Source organism: Lepidochelys olivacea, assembly GCF_965140295.1.
Source record: "Lepidochelys olivacea isolate rLepOli2 genome assembly, chromosome: 9".
Classification (NCBI taxonomy): domain Eukaryota; kingdom Metazoa; phylum Chordata; order Testudines; family Cheloniidae; genus Lepidochelys; species Lepidochelys olivacea.
Window position 1 is genome coordinate 95,438,573 of NC_140419.1, and position 24,776 is coordinate 95,463,348.

A 24,776-nucleotide genomic window follows, 5' to 3' on the forward strand; every position below is an offset into this window, starting at 1 on the left:
AGGGAGATGGTATTCTAGGACTCTTGGAAATTGCGATAAATCTAGCTCGTTAATTGTTTTGAGCTTTCAGGATTCCATGCCCAGTTATGAAACAAAAACTCCTCTTTACTGGTAACATTGGTGTGACAGAAATAGTATGGCATGAAATTGCCCTTAGGAAACCTTTTGAATTAAGTTTTAGTATCTTTTGGGTCCGTTGTGTTAAATGAATGGTTTATGTATTATTGTTGGCCAAGACTATATGTTACCTCTCGAATGGAATACGTAAGAGATGCGAGACCTGGTGGTTCAAAGGACTGCATTGATCCATGTGCTAGACAAGTATGGGCTTTTGGAACAAAAGTAGTTTTGCCGGGGAATACCGAGGTGGAGGTGAATGCAAATTATCCACCTCTAGTTATACAAAAAAACCAAACAACCCTCCCCCCAAACCGAACCTTTAGAAGCTACACCCTGAAGAGAGAGCCATTGCATTCCACTGCATGCATCCGATGAAGTGAGCTGTAGCTCGCGAAAGCTCATGCTCAAATAAATTGGTTAGTCTCTAAGGTGCCACAAGTACTCCTTTTCTTTTTGCGGATACAGACTAACACGGCTGCTCCTCTGAAACCATTGTCTACTGGTCACCTGTTACATGAAGCCAAGATCAACAGCCTAGTTGTACCTAGGAAAGACTGAACTATTGCTGGTTGTTCTAGTTCTGAATCTGAGACAGTTATAAACTTGTAACCATGGGGAAAACCCAGTTGTGTGACACCTACCAGAGCTCAAGATTGGAGATGGGGTGACTTCTGGTAAGCTTTTTTAGCATGTGTGTAAGTTTTTGTTGTTTTGAATATATTTCCTCTGTAGCGCTTTCATTTTAAGACTACACGTGTGTGCTCAGAACGAGCTGTGTGCTAACTGGTAACTGCAGGCAATACACTGGGCATAGTCTCAGGAGAAGGGAAAAAAGTGACAGTACTGGCCTCTTTAGGCAGTCTGTCTTGCTGGGAATATCATGGGGTAAAGCAGGGAACTGTTCAGCCTGGAAAAAACCCAGTCAGGAGGGAGTGAGATGTGGGTCTCTGCCCAACCGAGATGATGGCTGGGAGCTGGAAATTTTTAAGTGGGCGCTCTTGGTGGACCACGGAGGTGAGGGGGATTATGGGCACAGTTGCCTCAAACTGTATGAGTAAGCTACCCCAGACTGCTTCTGCAAACTCATTCTCTTTTCTCTCCCTCAAAAGAGGAGTTTAGCTGTTGTTCAAAAGGAAAATAAAAGATCCCCCTCCCACCCCATCATTACCTGAGGGAGATACAGCCATATGTTCATTGATGTGCGTCGTGTAACTCAGCACAGGAGGTAGCAATTTGAATTGGTGAAGCCTGAGTTCTTGGGCTCTGAGAGAATGCCCTGAACAGATATATTTTTTCCTTGATATTGATGAAGCCAAGAGGATTTAGACTTGAAACCTTTATCCTCTCTGGGAGAGAAGGTAGAAGATGACCTTTTGCGTTCAGTTGACCTTTCCGAAGACACGATAAAAAACTCTTATCTGCTGGCATTCTAATTGGCTTTCCCTCACAAGATCATTTATTGGATGATAGCTATTTGTAGACGCTGAAATATACGATTTGTTGTCTTTACATATCAATCTGCAGCTCAGTGGAAACCTTTCATCTCCAACCCACTTCCTTTAGAATGGCAGAAAAAAAATATCTGATGTAGACTGGCTTTTTGTGTCAATTTGTTCCACTAGCAATAATGGTAACAAAAACATACCTGCCAAAAGAAACATCTGCGAGCAGACCCACCTCTTTATGCAAAAAAAGACAACATGAAAGATAGGTAAAAATATAGGGGCCAATCCTGCAGTCTTTCCTCAAGAAAATTCCCAATTGCAGTGAATGGGAGAGATCCTCACCTGCTATAAAATCAATGCTGATTACAATGGAGCTATGAAAATTGACATCAGCAGACGATCTAGTGCTCAGGTGTTTTGCATTAATATTATGAGCCTACTCTCCTCTCACTTAGGCCCTACTTGATAAAACCAGGAGACTGGATGAAACAAGAATAGAGAAACGCAACATAAAACCTCCGGATGGTAAAAAAATGAAATGGTTAGGAGAAAACGACTAAGTTCAAACTGAACCTAGAGGAAAGTACAGAGTAACAAGATTGTAAGCTTTTTGGAGCAGGCAGCATCTTTAAGGTATGTGTTCGTATAGCAGCAGACACAATGGAGTTGGAGCCCGTAGTCCCCTACCGCAATACAAATAATAGATATACATGTATATGGAAGTGTTAGTGAAGAATAACTGAAAGTGAATATCTGAATTCAATAACTGAGCATGAAAAGGTCTGGACAGTGATTTCCAAAGGTCAAGTTAAGAGAAAATAAAATAAAGCACAGTTAAAAAAGATGTACTTTTTAATTCTACAATTTTCAAGTAATTAAAACCTATTCTCTGGTTGTCATCTCCTCCCTCTCACCCTCATACTAAATTATGATATTCTGAGTAATTTCCGAGGGAAAAAATACTTTAAAAAAAATTGAAATGATCTCTTTGTAGTAAAACTCTGGGTTAATCTTAGCACCATCTGTGGGACCATTTGGTTTCCGGTCCTGCTCCCAGTGAAGTCAGAGATATGTACATATTTTCCCAAACACCAAAGACAAAAGCACCCTTCAGTGCAGGCATGGGAAATTTGACAGCATCCTGCTGAGCTCACTGACCCACAACAACCTATTTCTTTCTCATGCAGCACTATAACAAGAAAATACAGCCCTTATGCAGGTTTTACATTGTCTTACTCTAGTACAAAAATCCCTCCTGCTAGGAAGAGCAGGTGTGCTTTTTGCATTGTCTTAATTGGTGTCAGAGGATTATATTGTTTATCAATCTTATCTTGCAGAGGCTTACACTTGTGCTTAACTTTTGGCATGAGAAGTTCCCATTGATTGCAGTGAGAATACTTGTGCTTAAAGTTGAGTATGTGCATAAGTGCTCACAGCATCAGAGATTGCAAACTCTTCACAAACATATAGAACTTTGTTAATCAGACAAGTCAGATTTTGCTCACTGTTATGTCAGCTTCCAGGGCATTAACTTGTCTTTTCTAAGCCAGTGCCTCGTAGGAACAAAGGAGCTGGCTAGTTGGCTCAGACCAGTGGTCCACCTTGACCACTGTGCTACCACCAATCATGGCCAGTAACAACTGCTTCAGAGAAAAGACCCCTGGGCCCTGAAACTTGAGAATTTATAAAGTTCCTGGAATGTGCAGTACCTAGAAGGCAACATCTTTCTTAGGATCCTCAATTTAAGTTCAGTTTATATATACATTGGGCCATTCAGCTGAAATTGTTTAAATGCAAATATTATCCCATTTAAAATGGATCTCAGAGGCTTAAACTGGCCAAATCTCATGAAAAGCAGGTATTCTCTCTAATCCCAGCACTAGTATGCCACCCATTCCCTCTTAGAGTCCCATCCAAAGACCACTGAAGTCACGGGGAGCTGCTGAATTCTGTGTCAACATCCTACCCTCCATTCCAGAGACCCACCCTTCCCACTCCAGCTGCCTGGCTCCCTCCTCCAATTCAAAGAACGAATTCAAACTTAGTACCCACTGGAAACTGCTTGCCACCATCTGTTATCTGACACATCTTCACTGAACCCATGACATTCCCTAACACAAAACACGTGTCATGCGGTGTTGAAAATAATACTTGCTATTTGAAATACTACTCCCACCACTTACAACACTATTCTATTTATGGTTAAATAATCAGTTTCTTTGGTTGTTTTAACTTGTCCCCTTCACTAGTGGAGGCAAGACTGGCTTGTTTTACAGATTACTCTGAGAGAAATATCTGAAGATTGTACATTTTATGTATCTGTATCGATCGACAAATAATTTATTATGATTTAGGCTCCGATTCAGCAAAGTGCTTAAGCACATGTTTAATTTTAAGTATGTGCGTAACTCGCTTTCACTTCACTTGGACTTCGGCACATGCTTAAGTGCTTTGCTGAAATGAGGGCCAAAAGACTGTATTGTAACACACGGGTGAAGAGGAGCATAGCTTTCAACTTTAAGTTGGCATTTCCTGACTGTGTACTTGACTTCTCAGCTTTAACATTGTTTTCAAGCAGAGTACACATAGTAGTCGAAAATCACTTAATTTCACTGACCACTGAAATGCAACCATCTCTGTGAGCAGAGTCTGACACATAATTTACTAGTCCTAGGAACACTATACAACAGTCTAGGAAGGATGTGTAGAATAATTTATCCAGCTGAAACTACAAGGGAAATGTAGGTTAGCAAAAATGTAATTACCTTAGTAAAAATGTATAGTACAAAAGTAAATTAATATCTAGATTTAACATTAATGTAAATTATGCATCTGCTCTGGGAAAAGAATGGATCCCCTTAAATTTAATTACATTTTATCAAATGTGATTTATATATAAACATGTATGCCTATACTCAAATTAGTATAAAGTAGATATTTTACTTGAAGGCAAAATTAGTAGGAGTATTACACTGCATTAAGCACACATCTATAAACAAAGATTGTGGGACAACTCCTCAGTCCTGCTAAATCCCCTTTGCTCAATTCTGGCAGCACAAAGACTTATAATTCAATTCTACAGAGCACTGAAACTTGTGCTTAACTTCAAACTTCTGACTAGCCTCCTGAAGCCAAGAGTGTTTTGCTGTATCACAGAAATGTAGGACTGGAAGGGATCTTGAGAGGTCATCTAGTTGAGCCCCCTACACTGAGGCAGGACTAAGTATTATCTAGAGCATCCCTCACAGGTGTTTATCTAGCCTGCTCTTAAAAACCACCAGTGATGGAGATTCCACAATTTGTTCCAATGCCTAACTACTCTTCTAGTTAGGAAGTTTTCCATAATGTCTAACCTAAATCACTTTGTGTCCTGTTCTCAGAGGGTAAAGAGAACAATTTATCACCCTCCTCCTAACAGCCACCTTTTATGTACTTGAAGACTGTTATCTCTCCCCTTAGTCTTCTCTCCTGCAGTCTAAACAAACCAATTTTTTCCAGTCTTTCCTCAGACTCATGGATCTTGTCTGTTGGAGTCCTCTGGACTTTCCCAAAGTGTGGTGCCCAGAACTGTACACAGATGAGGCCTTATCGGTGCTGAGCAGAGTGGAAGCATTCCTTCTTGTATCTTGCTTACAACACTCCTGCTAACACATCCCAGAATGATCACTTTTTTTTGCAACAGTATTACAGGCCTTTTATGGAATCTGCAGATTCCCCGGAGGTGACAAGTGGCGTAAAGCTGCCATTTTGATAAACACTCAGAAAATGTGTGAGAAATGTCAGGGAATGGATCTTTGGGGCCTGCATTTCCTGAGCTGCCTAAACCAAATGGAATGTTGAGGTGTACAAGAAATGAAAAAAACAGAGCCTTTGTTATTTGCTTCATGTTTGTTCCAGGTAGGAACTATAGAGAGTGGTGCTGGATGATGACAAAAAAGAGAAAATTGTAGCCTCTAATGACAGAATAGATTAAAATGATTTGAGCCGGGGAAAGAGATACATATTGGAGGGTGTACATTATCTTTTTATTCAGACGCAAACACGCAAAGAGACACTTGTAAATGGTATTAATTAGAGGTAGAGTGACTTTTAAAACCACATGGTAATTACAAGAAAGGACATTTTAAATTTTACCTTGTTTTCAAGAACATGATAGGTATGATCTGCAGTTCTAATGTACATATCTGGGGATTATTTTATTAGGTGCACTGCGCTGCCACTACACGTGTTTCATTTGCAGAGGCCTTAGTCCTAGTTTACATTTGGGAATAACTCTAATTCACCAATCAGCAGCTAGCAATGGATGCAGCTGCACTGGAGCAGACCCCTAAGCACAGATGAAACAAGCCAAAATTTGCACTGATTGAACTATTCAAGGTTAACTTGTGCCCCTAGGCTCCATATGGGCAAATTTTGTCTTTCCTTTGTCTTCACTCAGAGGTCAGCATCAAAACAACTACACCAATTGCTGGCCATCAACTTGGCATGGGGTGCTTGATTGATTCTAATGGATGCTATTTTTAGAAGGTTCCTGAAGTCCCTCAAGTTCCAGGACGCAGACCCTAGGAGCAGAAATATACTGAGGCCACCTTAAACAATGAAGCCTATGGATCAGATCCTGATACGTGAGCAGCTCCACCGGTGTATGTGTGAATAGCTCCACTGAAGTCAATGGAATTTCACTGATTTACGCCAGCGGAGGATCTGGGCCTTTGTTTATTTGAACTGAGAGGTAAAATATGTTCCCTAAACGGTTCCCAGGAATGCTCATCCACCTGCACATGGCTGAACCTCATACACTGGCAGGTGGTTCCATTTTAGTAGACAACTTAAGATAGATATTTGAAGAATTAAACATCCCTTCATTTGAGGAAAAATGAAAATACAATCTTCAAATCAGGGTGATGATCAGTTATCTGCCATGTAGTTTGGACAGAATAGCATTCTTGCATCTGGGCACTGTACGGTCCTCTTATGTGAAATTGTTCATTGTCAGAAATTTTTCTACCAAAGATTAGATGGTCTTCAAACCATGCTTTCACTAATTCCATATAAAGGCTTCGAACTGATATGCATACTCATCAAGATAGAATAGGATACTTGTGAAACATAATATTCTGCCATAAAATGAAATATTGGTACAGCAGTAGGACAAACAGACTGAGAAGATACAGCCCCGGGAGCATCAGACGGACAGTATGGTAAGAAAGACAGAGCAACTTGCAGGTGGATAACTTTTCATTGAATGTTGACACTGTGGACTGAATATAACCTGAGGATGTTCAGTTAATCAGTATGCTTCTCTCTATCCTGTGCGTGGAATCATGCAAAAAAAGACCTAGCAAGTCTCAGGGTAGAACTTCATACTACCTTTCGCCACTCCTGCCCTTTTCCTTTGGTAAAACCCATGGGACTGTTGCTAAAACAATAACTGAAAGAGTGGGCCAAATACTCAGCTGATGTAAATCAGCAGAGCTCCACTGAAGTCAATGCAGCTATGCTTATGTTGACACTAAAGAGAAGCTGAGAAAGATTTTAAGGTTTGCCCAGGAACAACACTCCCACAATGCTTCGCAGTTAAGATGAAGCTAACTGTAAAGAGGGGAATTTTAACAAGCAGTAGCCCTTAGCATTTCTTGAAAACTGTTGTAGGAGATATCTTCGCAATGTACTAACCTGAAAATATGAAATGAATAAATATGTCTTTAAAAAGGGCATAAATAAGGACTACCCAACAGGTGTCGAGACAATTGGAAAGTTGCAACAAAACAGATCATCTAGGAATTAGCCGAAGATAAGAAGTGTGTTCCCAAAAGAGGAAATAGATAAGGACCAGAATGATACACAATAAAGGTAACAAGCGTATATTTGCCCCTAAATCATGGGGAGAGTAAGACCATCAGCAGACTGATCACAGGCTGTGTGAGAACTATGGGGAAGGTTGGTAACTGTATGCCTGTCTGCATATGTGCGGTCTTCACTAACTGTTACATCAATAACCCTCATCACAGCTGATATATCCAAGGTTTGTTATTATTAAACTAACCCAGACTTGTGAGAACCCCTCACATATAATCAGTTACATTTTTAATCTATTAATTGGCTAGTGATTATCAGCAAATTATTTATCATTAATTTTTGAGTATCAGCTGAAGCTCAATGCTACCACCCACTGAGCAAAGCAGACATTGGCAAAGATAAAACCAATCATTCCAAGTCTCAGTTGCTTCTGAATATATGTTCCCTGACCTCTGAAAATAGCCTAAGAAAAAAATCTCTTTTATTCAAGCTGATGTCTGCCTTTAGCCTGAGCAGTCTCTGCAGTCAAACATTAGAAAGCAATGCATCTTGAGCCAGTAGCATTTCAATAAGGCTGCTGACAGAGTGCAAACAGTATTGTCAATGCATACAGCAATGTAATCTTTACTACCATATTAGTGAATTTATGCAGGGCACTAATCATTTTACAGTGAAGGCAAAAATGGCAGATTACTCTGCATCCTTGCTTCCCGGGATTTAGTTTAGGCTGTACAATCAGAGTAAGATTGGAGGTAATAAGGTGTTTTAGTGCTTCCTATAATGTTCTGAGTGCCTCCAAGTGATATCTGTGGGTGCTGAGCATCTCTCAGCATGTACTCGAAAACCTGCAGGATCTGATCCTTAGATTGTAAACCTTTCACGGCACGGACTTTGACCTATTTTATTTCTGTAGAGTGCCATACATAGTTATGATGCATCACAAATACTGATTTAGGCTCAAATTTTTCTTTCCATTCTTTAGTAGATTAGCACCTTCTCAGTTATAAGCAGCCAATGATGCTGTGCTCCGATGTGTGAGTGTGACTCTACTGGTATCTTGCCAAATTAGCAACTGCCATTGTATACATGTAACAATGGCCATCTTGACTGTCACTTGGGATTGAATCCAGGGCCTCCTGTGTTAAGAGCATAAGCATCTACAGCATCATCTAAAGCGGGGGGAGAGGGGGCAAACTTTTTGGCCCGAGGGCCACATCTGGGTGGGGAAATTGCATGCAGGGCCATGAATGTAGGGCTGGGGCAGGGGGTCGGGGTGCGGGAGGGAGTGCAAGGTGTGGGAGGGGGTGCATTGTGGAGGAAGAGGCTCAGGAGGGGTACGGGGTCTACAAGGGGACTCAGGGCAGGGGGTTGGGGTGCAGGAGGGGTGCGGCAGGGGGCTCAGGGCAGGGGGGGGTTCAGGGTGCGGGATCCGGCCTGGCACCACTTACCTGGAGCTGCTCCGGAGTGGCAGCAGTGCGCAACGGGGCTAAGACAGGCTCCCTGCCTGCCCTTGCCCCATGCTGCGCCGTTCCCGGAAGCAGCCAGCACCAAGTCCCTGCAGCCCCAGGGGAAGGTGGGGCAGAGGGCTCCCCATGCTGCCCTCGCCTGTGGGTACTTCCCCCGAAGCTCCCATTGGCCGCGGTTCCCCGTTCCTAGCCAATGGGAGCTGCAGGGGGCGGTGCCTAGAGGTGAGGGGGGCGCACAGAGCCCTCTGCTCACCCTCCCCCAGGGATGTGGTGCCGGCTGGGTGCAATGGTGCGGGGCCTCCCAGCAAGGGTGCGGGGCCTGCGGCGCCATGGGGGTGGCAATCCTGTGGGCCAAATCCAAAGCCGTGATGGGCCGGATCCAGCCGGCGGGCTGTAGTTTGCCCACCCCTGAGCTAAAGGATTAAGGCCTCGAGTTTCACAACTATTGCGGCACTTAATGCCGATGGATCTCAAGGTATCTAAGATGCTATCTTTGGCTACCCAGAAACTTCCCTGTTGCCGGTATGCTGCACATCACAGCCAATAAGAATGACAGTGAGGGGAAACCACAGATCCCGACCTTTTCAAGCTAAAAGCCATTCTCCATTATCTGTTAACGTATGGTCCATTCTATGACACACAGTTGAGTAGTACTAAGACTATCCAGTAGAGGACAGTGGTTCACATACCTACTAGCCAGCTGATTACAATCAAAAACAGCATCCACGTACAGAAATCTGCTGGGATGGGGGCTTGAGAACATTAACAGGCTTTTAGGACCCTCATTTTGTACTGGTGGTTTTTATTAAGTAGGCCCATTGTTTCTGATGCAGAAACATATTTGGATACTTTACCCTCAGGAGTCCGCATATGAACAAATGCAGCTTTGGCATTTGATATTAAACTGCATCGGGGAACATTCAGTTGTTCATTTGGCTCAATGTTCCCTACACTCCTTTCTCACAAAAAGAGATATTTGTGTGCAATGGGACAGGGCACTATTGCACTTTGGAGGGAAAGGGGTGAATGAAAGTAACCAGATAGCTTAGGGAGCCATCTGTCTTCATTGAAGCCTCGTGCACAGGTTCTGCTCAGGGAATGTATGATTCATCTCTTCAGGTGCACAAACCTCCTCTGAACAAATATTATAAAGTGTCACCGTTTTCAATATGGGAAAGCCTTGAACATCTCTCACTTTAGCCTTTGGTATCTATTCTCCCCCAAACAGCTCAAAAGAGCATCTTTGAAAGTCACAGACAGGCAGGGAGCCCTTATGATACAGAATTTAATACATAAACTTGTCTGGTCAGAAAAATCTACACAATCTTGCCATTGCCTTCCAAACTGAATATTCATTTCAGATTTCCCATAATGCTTAAGTGTGCATTGCAGGCTATAACCTGGGGGCCAGATTCTACTCTGAAGATGTCAATGTAGTTGCCCATGTGTAACTAAGAGCATAAAAAAATTGACTCTGTAAATGATCTGTGTGGAAGAGCGGTGGGACAGAGGAGGAAGAAGATACTGGCAGAGTCACTCAGTTTTCAAACAATCACCATCTACTTCCTTCTATATTCACCATCTAATCAACCACACTGAGCTACGCTGTACTGTCTCAGAAAATAATTGCATTGGATATTGTGCCTATGAGGGCTGTTGCTTTCTGAAAACCAGGAGTTAAGTGTATTCTGTCTGGCAGCAAGCATTTGAGTTTATTATTCTGTCACAAGCAGACAGGTGGTTGATAGTCAAAGAATTAGACACAATAGGTAGAGCATCTACAGAGGATTAAGTCCATTCTTCAGGTATTCTGTCCCTCATGAGACTGAAGGTCAAGTACTTTCAGCCTCTGGAAAAGTGAAATAAGCCCCCAGATATGCATTGCCTGTCGAGATTTATTACTATTCTGAAAGAGACATTAGTAGGAAAAAAATAAGGAAAAATGTCTAAAGCCCTATATTTATGGGAGATTATTTCCATGAGGAGGACATTACAGCCAATCGGAAAGGAAAATTTATTTCAAGCTTTCTATTTGTTGACTTCAGTTGTTCTCCAGAGCATGAATGCTCTTATACACAGTACAGTAGCATTATTGATATACATGATTGTTTGAACCTATGTTGTTGGTTTTTTGGCAGTTCTAAAAGACCATAAAAGTCCGCATGCGTTCATCAGCTAGGTAAAAAAATTAAGTTGCTAAGGTGCAATGCATTTGTTTAAATAGACTTATGTCTATAGGGAAACTGAAGATACTGTGCCATGATTAGCCTTATACATCCAAGCAGAGTATTTTGCAGAGCAGAGGTGATTCAAACAAAGAAATCTAATGAAGATTGTGTGTGGGAGAGTCATGTATTTGCTGATCCCTCCAGCATCCACAGGATATTTTAGTGAGGAATTCTACTTAACTGAACTGCTGTGGCTCTGGATCTGCATTCACAATGGGGTTGTCCTTAAGGGCAAATCATGATCATCAGTAGTCGAAACTGCGATGTTGGGGACAGCCTCAGCAAAGCAATGATTTAGCTTCTAATCATGCAACACCAAGACCTGAATCCACAGCACAGACATCCATTAAACCAAAGAGGATACATTTCTCAATGTCTGATTGAAAACAAAGAGGTTCTGTCAGCTATTCTGTAGTAATTTTTTCAATTACATCACTGCCCTACTGCAAAAAAAGATAAAAGTCTGTTAAAATTATAAAGGATCTGATACTCATCAGGCAGACAGGAAACACACACAGCCAGGCTCAGCCCCTTAGGCAGGGCAGAGCAATAGGCCATCTTTAGCCCAGCTCTGTGACTGGGGCAGACAGCAAATGCAGTCAGGCTCAGCAACAGTCTAGAGATCAACTCCCTGGCTGGGCAGACAAACACTGACCATTCAGCCTAAGGTTAGTATATTGCCACCCTGGGGTGGGGTTGGCAGAATGGGGTAGGGGGACCCAGACCCACCCTACTCCACCGGGTCCCAGCCCAGGACCCTAATAGTGGCAGAGAGGTTAGCCACTGAACCACGGGAGATCCCACTGAAACGCTCTGACTTGTGCTCTGGCTGCAACACCGGACTAAAGTCTGGTTTCCCTGGGCTACTTCCTACCACCGTCCAGGGACAGGGCTTCACAGTCCAAGGGTCCTTTGTCTCCTCGAGATAGACTGCAGCTGGCAGTCCCAGCAGCTTCTTGGGGTACTCATTGAACAGCGGTCCTGGCAGCTCCTAGGAGTCCTCCTCCACCAGCAGGGGCTGGTGCAGCTTGGTCCCTCGTTGGAGCAGTTTGGTCCCTCGTCCAGGAGCCAGCGGCAAAGCAGAGGTATCCGACTCCTTCCCTGGCTCTGCCCCAACTGATCTGAAGGCCCTGCCTCTGATAGTTCTTGTTCTGCCTCTCAGTTTCCGGCGTGAGGGGCGGTCCTGGCCTGGTTCTGCCTCCCCAGGGGGCAGAGAGTGGTCCCTCCCTCTGAGGCTTGGAGGGAGGCCATTCTGCCTCACTACACGGTGATAGACTAACTTAAGAAAATGAACTGCAAGAAATCACTAGCATCAATACATTACTGATCTTCCTTCTCCTAATGCACTACTTCTTATCCCATCCCCCCTTCCAAACCAACCAGTAATTTCCTGGATCTTGTTCTGCTAGGAATGTCACAAGGAGAATAGGGTGCCCTCCATCATGTGTAGGAAGTAGTGCAGATAGCAAGGAGACTTCCACCTATAGGAAGTGGGGCTGGAAAGAGCATGACTCTTTGGGAAGCCACCGCTGTATCATCTCACTGTTGTTAAGTATGGTATCTGTCACCTTTCGGTAATTCTTAAACTTAAAAATATTGCTTAGGACATTTGTTTGCTCTTCTCGTCTCAAACTCAGTCAGTTTCTGCAGCAGATTCTGACATTCTCCTGTTTGCTTGCTGAACTCATTCTGTCACGAAAGGTCAGAAAGTAAACTCCTTTAGAATGTCAATAGGTGTTTCCTATTCCACCTCTACAAGGATTTCTTTTGCTTTAAAATACCAAATGTTGATTTAGAGAGCATTATCTTTCCACTCTGCAATGTAAACCCACAAATATGAAATTTCATTTTGCTCATCCACTCTGCTGTATGTAAGTGGTCCAGGGGGTCACTTTGAGCATTAACAACAGTTCACAAGGAAAGACGATGCAGATTGCATTCATGTACTACTACAACAGTAGTTCCACGATATGTAGATTTTGGTGCCATTGCTGCCTTTATTCACGTTTTAACGTGTATGTTTGTTGAACAAAGCTATTGGGCCCTAGTCTCATTTACTTTATGGTCCCTTTACACTGCCAGAGTGGTGTAGATGGTCATGGAATTAATAAGACTCAGACACATTGGTTAATTTTCCACAGAAAAAAGGGAGTCTTGTTTTCTTGGATGTGATTATCTCCATGCCACGAGTAAGGGGAAGGCGTCAAGGAGGAAGTGGAGTGGACTCATCAGTGCAAGAACAAAATGAGGAGGACTCAGAGACTGTGGCCTTTTAATGATAACATGGCTGGACACTGGAACACACAAAATTGCCTAAAAATCTCAAAGGAATTACTTCTACTTTAATGGTGTGGAGCAGAATTTTGCCCTGTACATCCATTGAATGTAATTTTGAATATGAATTTACAGGTTCTATTTACTGCATTGCCTATTATTTAATAAATAGTATAAAAAGGGTTCCAACAGAAAGTATTGTGACATATGCCTGTTCAATTGAAGTTGAGCATCTAAAGTTATTATTTATTAAACTTAACTCTGCATTTCCTGACTTTGGAACACTTGGTTGATTCCTCACCCAGATTTCTTAAAAACTGAGAAAGGAAGAAAGGAAATCCTTATAACTATATCTCCCCCCCACACACACACAATTTTAGTGTTTTCATTCTCATCATTTACATTGCTTTAGCGCTTGAAGTTTTTGCATGAAATTGACATTTAAGGTACAACCTTATCTATATTCCACTAGACACTGACCCACTCAGTTCATCACATCAACGAAATAAAACAAGCATAAATCATGAACTCTGTCACAGCTAAAACTCAAACATTCTAAGGTCTAGAATGAGCAAAGACACCTATCAGAAACTTCCACTGAGCGTGTCTGGAAAAGAAGCGAAGGTGCATCCTGAGCCTATTTTCTTCAGACATAGCTTGTTCTTGAGATCCTAATGAGACTGACAAAACAAGACAACTCTGAACAAAATGAGTGCATGAGATCAAATAGGTTCTTTGTTTAATTGTTTAGTGCATTTGTTTAAGAACATAGGAACATAAGAATGGCTAGACTGGGTCAGACCAATGGTCCACCAACCCCACTATCCTGTCTTCCAACTTTGGCCAGTGCCTGATGCTTCAAAGGGAATGAAGAGAACACAGTGATTATTGAGTGATCCATCCCGTCATCTAGTCCTAGTTTCTGGCAGTCAGAGACTTGGGGACACAGATCATACAGTTGCATCCCTGACCATCTTGGCTAAAATAACCATTGATGGAACTATCTTCCATGAACTTATCTAATTCTTTTTTAGCCAAGTTATACTTTTGGCCTTCACAACGTCCCCTGGCAATGAGTTCCACAGGTTGTCTGTCTGTTATGTGAAGAAGTACTTCCTTATGTCTGTTTCAAGCCTCCTGCATATTGTGTGTTCTTTAAAAAAAGAACACAGGATTGAAAAATACTGATCTAGAACTGATTTTGCTGGGAAAAAAAGAAAAGCAAAAAAATGTGGGATCAAGCATGGAAAAGTTCATCCCAAGAGAAATTTGTTTGTGCGGTTAGGAGCAACTCAAAAGGAAGTTTCTGATGGAAGCTGCATTTCCAACTTCACTTTCTATTTAATAAAAAAGAGGAGAGAAAGATATTTCAATATACACTGTAGTAATTTAAATGAAAATAAACAAATAAGCCAGCCTTTTTTAAAAAAAAAAACCCAAGCAATTGATTTAATAAAGGACTAGTTTTTGAACACTGTTTCATTCACCGCATCAGGGGCTGTTGCTTCTATCCAAAAGCATTTAAATTAAAACATTTTTGCTTATTTCCAGTCTTTCCCCCCTGCAATAACAGACAGCGAGAACAGCTTATTAGCCTCCCTATCTATTAGTATGCCATATGTATGCTGCGCTCCAGCTGTCATGTTAAAAATGCATAAGAATACATTGAAAACGGCATAGACTTTTGGGTGATAATCAGATAATCATCTCAGGAAAATATTATTTTAAATGATCATATTTTCCACACATTTCATATCTGTAATGTAGCTGAAGTAAAGGACAGAATCCTTCCCTAGTGACTGCACTGTGATGCGGTGAGAAGGCTTCTGTGCTTCTATGACCATGAGAGCCACGCTGCAGGAGTTCTAACTCTGGATAGGGCCACCCGAGCCTGTTAGATCAAAGGGTAGGGACAAGATGTAAAGCAGTCGACTGGCCCTCCAAGCTGGGGATTGAGACAGAGGCCAACAAGCTATCCTTGTTAAATAGTTAAGTTATAGCTACATCCCAAGGGAGCCACTCTGGCAAACAGCAAGATAGACAGGGATGGGAGAGCCTTGTTTGTACCTTAAGCCATATCTGATAGCATGGGAAGGATTCAGATTCAGCCAGGGCAGCGTACTACGTTTTGCTAGATACACTTGACAGAGATTCTTTATCTCATTATAATGAACAATATTTCTCAATAGAAGTTGATGCAAAAGACCAGGCCAGAGCCTCAATATGTATAAACTCAATTGATTTACACCAGCTGAGGAAGGCCCAGTGAAGAGGCTTCCTCCACCCCACACTCCCAAGGTTGGCAGAGTCGAATGAACTGCAGAGTAGACTGCGTTTGCAGGAGGTGAGGTTGCCACAGATCCAAGTGCCCATAACAGCAGATACAGCCAGGAGCACTGAAAATCCTGAGTCAAAAAGAGAGTGGGGTTTGAAGGTGAAAATGGTACTGAAATCAGCCAAGCAACACAATGGAAGGTTAGCAACCCCATAAAGGCCTCCCACGACACATAGGGCTAGCTCCCAAAGAAAGGCAGAGTCAGAAGCCAATGGGAAATGTAGCTAGATCGCTCCACCAACCCAATCCACCACACTATGTACATGCTATGTGTGTTCTGGACACTGTAGTTTACAATTGCGTCTGATTGGCTTACTAACCTTTCATGCTATGCACCTGTGTCTTCTATGGACACAACTCTGTCCCGCTCATTGGGGTCCTGTGGCTATGCCTACCTTTTCTGTGTCTTGACACATAATTTTTAATTTTTTTTTTCTCCACATGTGTGCACCATTGCTACACTCTTCAGCAATGGGTCTGACCTGGTCTGAGAGCAGCATTCCAGCACTGGCCTTTGGAGCACTTTTGCTCCAAAGTTAGTTTAATTTTTTTGGCTGCTGCATGCCATAAAAGGGACAGGATGATAGGCCCCAAGAAATCACAAGGAATGAAGTCAGGTGGGGTGATCAGGCTTATTGTCTGTAGGTCAGGTAACAGCTGAATCTTTCTCTCTCAAGCTTGCAGACCAGCTCGTGTGATCACTGAGAGGCAGCCTGGTGCTGTAGATAGAACAGCAGAATGGTTGCCAGGAGACTTGGGACTTATCTATACTGCACTGAGGTACGGCCTACAGGGGTGTGAACTGCAGAGCGCACAAAAGGGTTGCCGTCCAATGGTCCCATGTGGACGCTGCTGGCACAGACAAAAAGGTTCCTAGTTTGTGTTAACGTAGTCATCTTTCAATCAGGAGTATGCTATCATGAAGTAGGAACCCCACAGTCCACACTACAGCACAATGTAGACATAGCCTTGGATTCTGTAATAAAAACTAGCTCTTATATAGAGATTGAGATCTTTAGATCTCAAAGGCCCAGCTCCTCAAAGCTACATAGGCATCTAACTCCCATTAGCCAAAGCACTTTATGAAAGAGGTCAGTACTATTATCCCCATTTACAGATGGGGAAACTGAGGCACAAAGAGCAGAAACTATTTGCCCAAGGTCACCCAGCAGGCCAGTGGCAGACCCCAGGTCTCCTAAGTCCCAGTCCAGTGCTCTAGCCACTAGGCTATACTCAACTGCTCTACGAAATGCAGTCAGGAGCAAGTCACTTGAATGTTCTGTGCAGCTGCATCTCCTTCTATAAAAGGACCTTCATACAGCATTCAGCAATCAATGGATTCAGAGTGATAGGTATAATTGCTGTTGGATCTCCAGTGTCCAAGAGCTCTTTTGGCACAATAGCCCTTACTGAACTAGCCCATCTGGGATTTTCAGAGTCCTCTCTTTGCAAATAGGAGACTGTAGCCCAATCCATTCTGGATCTTTCCCTAGTCCTTTCCCCGGCTTCATTCTTACAAAAGGGGAAACAAACCTACCAAAATTGTCAGTTATCAGATTTTTTTTTTTAGAAGTACAATATTATTATTCTGGACCATCTGTATATTTGCACAGAAGTTAATTACTAAGTTGCAGAATGACAGACACATTTAGTTCATAATTTTAATTAGATTTTTCCTTGGACTTCTGGGTATTCTCGCCTAACAGTTACATTTGTCTTTCCAGAGTTTATGAGGTAAATTTCTAAACATCTGATTATTCAATTTAATGCAAAACGAGATAAGCATTTGTGACTTAGCTGCTGGGGAAAGATTAAAATTAAGAGAATTTCTGATTGTAGATAAACATTCTTATGTCATTTTTACAGGATTTATATTAAAGAAATTTCATGTTGCATAAAAGAGTAACTTCATCATCCCATTATTAATAAGAAAATAAATATTTTGGACATGAGTTGAGGCTATTATTGTATCTTGTCCCAATGTAGAAAATGAAGTGTTTCATAGTATTTTTATATTCATGCATGGATGATGATCTATTTATTGCAAAAAAAAACTTTAACACAAATGAATGAGAGGAGGATTTGTAAATAAGAGCTTGTGCTAAAGGAATATTGGAACATCATCATCTACTTCTGGTGAGTAGGGACTGTCTAGATCAGGGTGACCAACCTGAGCCTGAGAAGAAGCCAGAATTTAACAATGTACATCGCCAAAGAGCCACAGTAATACGTCAGCAGCCTCCCCATCAGCTCCCCCACCCACCGGCAGCCCCGCCGATCAGCACCTCCTCATCCCTCCCCGCACCTCCCAATTAGCTGTTTCGTGGTGTGCAGGAGGCTCAGAGGGGGATGAGGGAGGGCATGGCAGGCTCAGGGGAGGGGATGGGAAGGGGTGGAGCGGGGACAGGGCCTGTGGCGGAGCCAGGGGTTGAGCAGCGAGCACCAAAGGTGAAAGTAAGCTGGTACTCCCCTGTACAGTGTACCAGCAAGAGCTGGTGCGCTGTACTGGGGTGGATCAGCTTTCCCAGGTGGAATTTAAAGGGCCTGCGGCTCCCAGCAGCAGCTGGAGCCCCCAGCATTTTAAATTGCTGCCAGAGCCCTGCTGCCGGAGTCCTGGGGGTAGTGGCGGCGGGGCTGGGGCAGTGATTTAAAGGGCCTGGGGCAGGCTCCGGGGACGATTTAAAGGGCCCGGGGCGGTAATGGAGGCCAGAGCCCCATCCCCAGAGCCCTGCTGCCGGAGGCCTGGGGAAGCGGTGGGGCTCCGTGGACAATTTAAAGAGCCCAGGGCTCCAGCCGCTGCTACTGCCCAGGGCCCTTAAAACCGCTGCCAGAGGCCCCGGCTGCTGCTGTTACCCCGGGGAAGGGGAAGGAGGCACTTGCCAGTACAGGGTGGGCCAGGGCTGGCTCTGACCTCCCCCAGCCCCGCCCCCTCTGCCCGAGGCCCCGCCCCTTCCAGGGGGCGGAGCTGGCCCCAGCCCAGCCCCGTACCAGTAAGTCCCAAGACTTACTTTCACCCCGGGCACATTGGAAGGTTGGCTCCTGTACAGGAGTCGGTGCCTGTACAAGGAGCCGGATGTTAACTTCTGAAGAGCCGCACGTGGCTCCGGAGCCACAGGTTGGCCACCCTGGTCTAGATTAATGAAACTATTCACACCACTGAAGACCCTTTATGTGGTCACACTGGGCTGGTGCAAAATGGGGCTTCATGCAGGGTCACTTACTCTGGCAACTTAACTGGAATAAGTTTTAGCAGTGCAGCGCGCATCTTACATTGGTATAGCATGTCTACACTAGGGGTTTGCTCTGGTGCACCTACTTTGTTTTAGTCACACCAGTGCAAGAAAAGTATCAAACGGGTCTGAAATTGCCGGCAAGATAATGGGTAGTCCCCACATCACACACCACCATGGTGATCCTGTGCTGCTCTGGGGCAGTCCTTGAGAGGCTGCCATAAATTAGAGCTGCTGGCCATTTTAAGCCAGAGACTACATTGGCTCTCGCTACAGTCCCAAATCCCAGGGGAGCAAAAATGATCTGAAGTCACCTTACTGCCACTCCCCTCTGGGCTACTGCTTTGTGTACTGCACCTTTTAGAGGTGCAAAACAGAATTACAGCCCTTGTACTTAAAGTGACAGCTTGCTAGACTGCAATAGAAGAGAACATCCAAGTTTTATATGAAACACAGAATGTTTAAATTCAGTCTTAAAATCAAAATATTAGTATATTAGATACTCAGCAATAACCTGAATCCAAGCAACTCATCTGAAGAGATATTGCTGTTACAGTCAAACCTTATGGAAAATTCAAATAGGTCAGGCAGCCTTTTGTTTCCTCCAGTTGTTAAACTTAACATTGCTAAATGTTCAGAGTAATCATTATGTGCCCATTGTCTCGGGCAATCTCATTCCTAAATTATATTAAAAAGAAGTGTGTAATTTCCGTGACATGATCAACAGTGGCAGCTCTTCTCAGTGTAAGGGCCGACAGAGGAGTCTCCTGAGGAAAGAAACACTGATGGTTTTTGGAACAGGAGCCGAATGGAATTAGAACATGGCAAGAGTCCTGGAAACAAGACTGTCCTTTAATCAACAATGACCTGGGTATGCCAATTTGTGAGTCTCAGGGGCCTCATCACTTGCTCCCTTACAACAGTACTTTTGTGAATTTCCTTTCACCCATTTTTGTGTCCCTGCTTCTCTCTTTTTTCCAATATTTACCCTCTTTTGCTTTTTCTGCGGCATATCCAGGGCCTTAGCATTACCTTGATATTATTCTACTAGTTTCCACTTGCACATCTGCATATGGCAGCACCACATTATATAACTTAGTTACACCCCTCCCCTCACTTTTTCCATAGAAACCTTCCACAGAATAAATGCCCAGCTGTTTACAGCTCCTGCCTCCATTGCCTTGTCAAAGAAACAAGCTGAGGGCACTAGGAGACAGCTCTTCTAGGGAACCTCCATTTGAGAAGAGGGATGAAAAGAGCCAGACACTGCTGGCAGCTTCTGGATTGGCCAGCATGTGTGTGCTGCCAGAGAGGGAAATTGGGAGCTATAAATAGAGTTAGTCAAGAAAGTGGGAGGAAGGGAGGCTTCAAGCAGACGAAGAAAGTACTTACAGCACACAGAGAGAAGGGATGAGCCTCTCAACTTCTGAGCAGAGCCCTTCTTGTCCTCCATTTTCATTTTTTCATCACCACAGGCTGCTGGCTTTGTATTCAGCTACTTGTTTTTGCCCTTTGTAATTCCAGAAGGTCCCTCTTCTGGTATTGCCTACCTAAGTCCTTTGAATGTAGTCAGAGATGATAGCAGATGGCGACATAACCCCACTTACTGGTGGAGAAGCTGCACGGTCCAGTGGCTAGCCTGCAGGGCAGGGACTTGTGAGAGTCCTGGCTCTGACTTGTTTGACCTTGAACCACTCACTTCTGGTAACCACCTTTCTGTATACAGAACTATAAAATCCCTCCTGGCCAGAGGAAAAACCTTGTCACCTATAAAGGGTTAAGAAGCTAAGATAACCTCACTAGCACCTGACCAAAATGACCAATCAGGAGACAAGTTACTTTCAAAGCTGGAGGGGGGCCTGAACAAAGGGTCTGTCTGTGTGATGCTTTTGCCAGGAACAGAACAGGAATGGAATATTAGAACTTGTTAGTAAGTAACCTAGCTAGAAATGCGTTAGATTTCCTTTTGTTTAAATGGCTGGTAAATAAGCTGTGCTGAATGGAATGTATATTTCTGTTTTTGTGTCTTTTTGTAACTTAAGGTTTTGCCTAGAGGGATTCTCTATGTTTTGAATCTGATTACCCTGTAAGGTATTTACTATTCTGATTTTACAGAGGTGATTCTTTTACTTTTTCTTCAATTAAAATTCTTCTTTTAAGAACCTGATTGCTTTTTCATTGTTCTTAAGATCCAAGGGTTTGGGTCTTTTTTCACCTATGCAAATTGATGAGGATTTTTATCAAGCCTTCCCCAGGAAAGCAGGTGTAGGGCTTGGGGGGATATTTTATTTTGGTGGGGAGGAGACGACGTCTCCAAGTGGGCTCTTTTCCTGTTCTTTGTTTAACACGCTTGGTGATGGCAGCATAGGGTTCAAGGACAAGGCAAAGTTTGTAGCTTGAGGAATTTTTTAACCTAAGCTGGTAAAAATAAGCTTAGGGGGTCTTTCATGCAGGTGCCCACATCTGTACCCTAGAGTTCACCCTTGACAGTCCTCTAGGCAGTAGTATGGTACAAATAGGGGGGAGGGAGGGGAACCAGAAGGAGAATCAGGCTTTTGGCAATGGTACCAGCTTGGGATGATTAAGAGCATGGAAGAACCTTTCCACCAGTCCCTGTATAGCTCTTAGGGCCTGATCCAAAGCCCATTGATGTCTATCGGAGTCTTTTCTTTGACTTCAATGGACTTCCATGCAGCTCCTATAGAAGTCACCGAACACCTGGCTTGGCAGTGGTCTCCTTTCTGCAGCCTGGACTCACATCTGCAGTTGAGAGCAAACACCCTCAACCTGCCTGTCCAAACAAGAGGCAGGGGTAGAAAATGTCACTGGCTTCCAGTTTGGAGACTCTTTGGCTGGCTCGGTCCCAGGCATTGTCAGAACAGCACTCTCCTCTCTTGGAGGCAGGGGGTGGAGACAGGACAGGAAAAAATAAACAGCTATTTTCCATTTTCAGAAGCAGCTGGGGACTCACGTTATGGGAGCTTTAAAAAAATACTTAGGAAGAAAATGATTTCACTAGGATCTGATCCGCACTGGTGCCTGCAGCAGCTAGGCATGCCTCTACCACAGGCCAGTTACTTTGCAGCACAGTTGCTTTCGTTTTCTCCCATTTTTGTCTATTCAGCTCAACTTCGGTCCAGCAGAAATGGAGAGGTTGCCTAATGGCCAGGACACATTCTCTCGGTTTTACACCCTATCAACATCTTTATCATAGACAAAAGAACTGCCTGTTATTCCCCTGACCTGTGCCCACACGTGTCAGCAATCCATTTAGATTGCGAGTCCCTCAGCGCAGGGACTGTCCTAATGTGGGTTTCAAAACCACCTAGCTGCTGCTACTGCAAATCAATAACAATAATAAATGTTCTCCTAATACACAGAAACAACTGAGCACCTCATTCTGTTTCGTAACATGTTATGTTTGGCTGAGCCAGAGAACAGCTGATTGACATAGGCTTCTCTCTGTGCGAAGTACTAGGAAAGAAATACATCTGTTACCACCAGGCCGATATTTGACTGGCTTGGCAGTTTGTTTTTTTATGGATTTGGCAGTTGCCAGAAAAATAATTTAATCTGCTGGGTTCTTTTTTACGTGGGTCTAAAGATTTGCATTGTCATCACAATACACTGGGATATCTAACGTTAAAAGTTTGTGTCCAGCTAAAGAAGCTGCAGTATTCCTACTTCTGCAGTTTATGCGAGAACAGATCAAAACGGTTGAAAATACAGCAGCTGCCTGCCCACCAACACTGCAAGTGCACTGAGTGCGTGTGCGTGTGAGAGAGGGTTTCAGTCACACAAGAGTGAGGAGATGTGCGAGGCATATTAAATCATGGAAGATCAGGGCAATGCTGCAAGTGATCCTACTGCATCCCCCAGAAAAAAAAAGCTCACAGCAGAAACTGCACGGTCAATGACAACTGGCTAAGCAAAATAGACTGCAAAGATTGGCTGGCAAAATGTGCTGATAAAACAAACTCCATTTGTTATCAATGATGTTATCAACCTTCTCTATCTGTGTTCTCTCTCTGGGTACTATAAATGGCTGTTAAAGGGGTTGCAGGGTTGCCTTGTGGTTGGGGGTTGGTGTTGCAGCGGGCTAGCCTTGGAGGGATGTTTGTATTTTAAAGGTTGTAACCCTAAGTAGGGTTTTTCCTATTTTCATTGGAGTCTTAATTTGTAGTAGCGGCAGAGTCCTGTAGCACTTTATAGACTAACAGACGTATTGGAGCAGAAGCTTTCGTGGGTGAATATGCATCCAACGAAGTAGGTATTCACCCACAAAAGCTTACGCTCCAATACGTCTGTTAGTCTATGCCACAGGACTCTGCTGCTTTTACAGAGCCAGACTAACACAGCTGCCCTTCTGATACTTAATTTGTAGTGTAATGCTTCTGTTGGCAGCAACAAGGGCCGAGTTCAGATAGCTAGGGGTATCTCTTAAAGCCCACAAACATCACTGGCTTGACCCCCCCCAGAAATTCTAGGTCACCAAATACCTTCCCTGGATGCCTTTAATAGGCAATATTTCCCCACCTGCAAGAACTGAGTCTGTATGAAACAAAGGAAACCTTTCCAGAGGAAAAGAGAATACAGCATCAACTTGGGAAAACACAGCATTTACAGATGAACAGTAAGTAAAAGATTCCCCCACTGTAACTTCGGCAGTAGTCCATTAACTTGGTTGCCCACCTGACGCTGTGACCATCCAATAGACAAATGCTCCTTTACCACATCACTTCCCCGCTTTCCTGTCTGCTACACCCCACACACAGTTTGAAGAAACCAGTACACACATACAGTACCTTTGAGCAGAGTCCTTGTTCCTGGGGATGCCCTCCTTAACACAAAGTATGGATCCCTTTTCCTCTGTCTTGTCTCATGTCAGATCCACTACCCAACCAATTCTGAGTCTATGTACAGTTATAGTGATTCCCAAAATGCCACTGGATGAATTCTGGGTAGAAAATGATGCAAATAAAGTTCTCTCTGTAGTTGTAATTCCCACTGTTCATCAATAGATGGGGCAGAGAGCTCCTTCCCACATGGAACTTATGTCCATCTGGAGTTCTGGGTAAATATCCACCTTGTTTCTCTAATATCCTGTGACCCACACAGCTACCCCTACACTGCAAATAGATTTTATACATATAAGGCACTTGTAGGGATGTTCTTCCCCCTGTTCGCCAACAACAGGTGGGAGCGAATTGCTCCTTACCCTCTAGAACTTCAGGTCACGGCGCTTACAGTAGGTTAAATAGATGCATCAGCCTCTTCTCCTGCTCCTCTGCACTCTTACAACCTTGCCTTGTGCTTTTCTGCCCCTTCAGATATTCTAGCCCAGATTCTAATCTCCCTTGACTTCAGTGGAGCTATACTGATTTAAATTTAAGCTGTAGATCTGGTCTTCTGTTTTGTTGGTACATTCTACTCCACTTTCTATGCTTCATTCCTGCTGTTCACCTCACTCCAGAACAATCATCACAACCTTTTTACTGACTCTGCGTTCTCTTCCTCTGTTGTTCTAGCATTCCCCTGTTCAGATCTCTTCTGAAACTGCTGGCCATTTTGGGCTTTCAATTATTCTGACACATGGCAACAGCAACTTCTATTCCTTTCTGTGAAGCCGGATTGCAGACTATTATGCTCCTGATTTATCTTTTTAATTAAAAATAAAATGCCTGGTTAATCAGTAGTAGTGCTGTAGTTGCACAGTACTGACAAATTCAGACCATTTGCTATGTCATGCTTCTCCCTGTACTTTTCTTCAGTTTCTCAAGCATCAAGTCATTTTACTATATATGTGCCTGCCCTCTGGTTTCCATGCCCTTGTATAAATGGGAGTAACAACCAAACAGTTGAATTATTTAATCACTAGG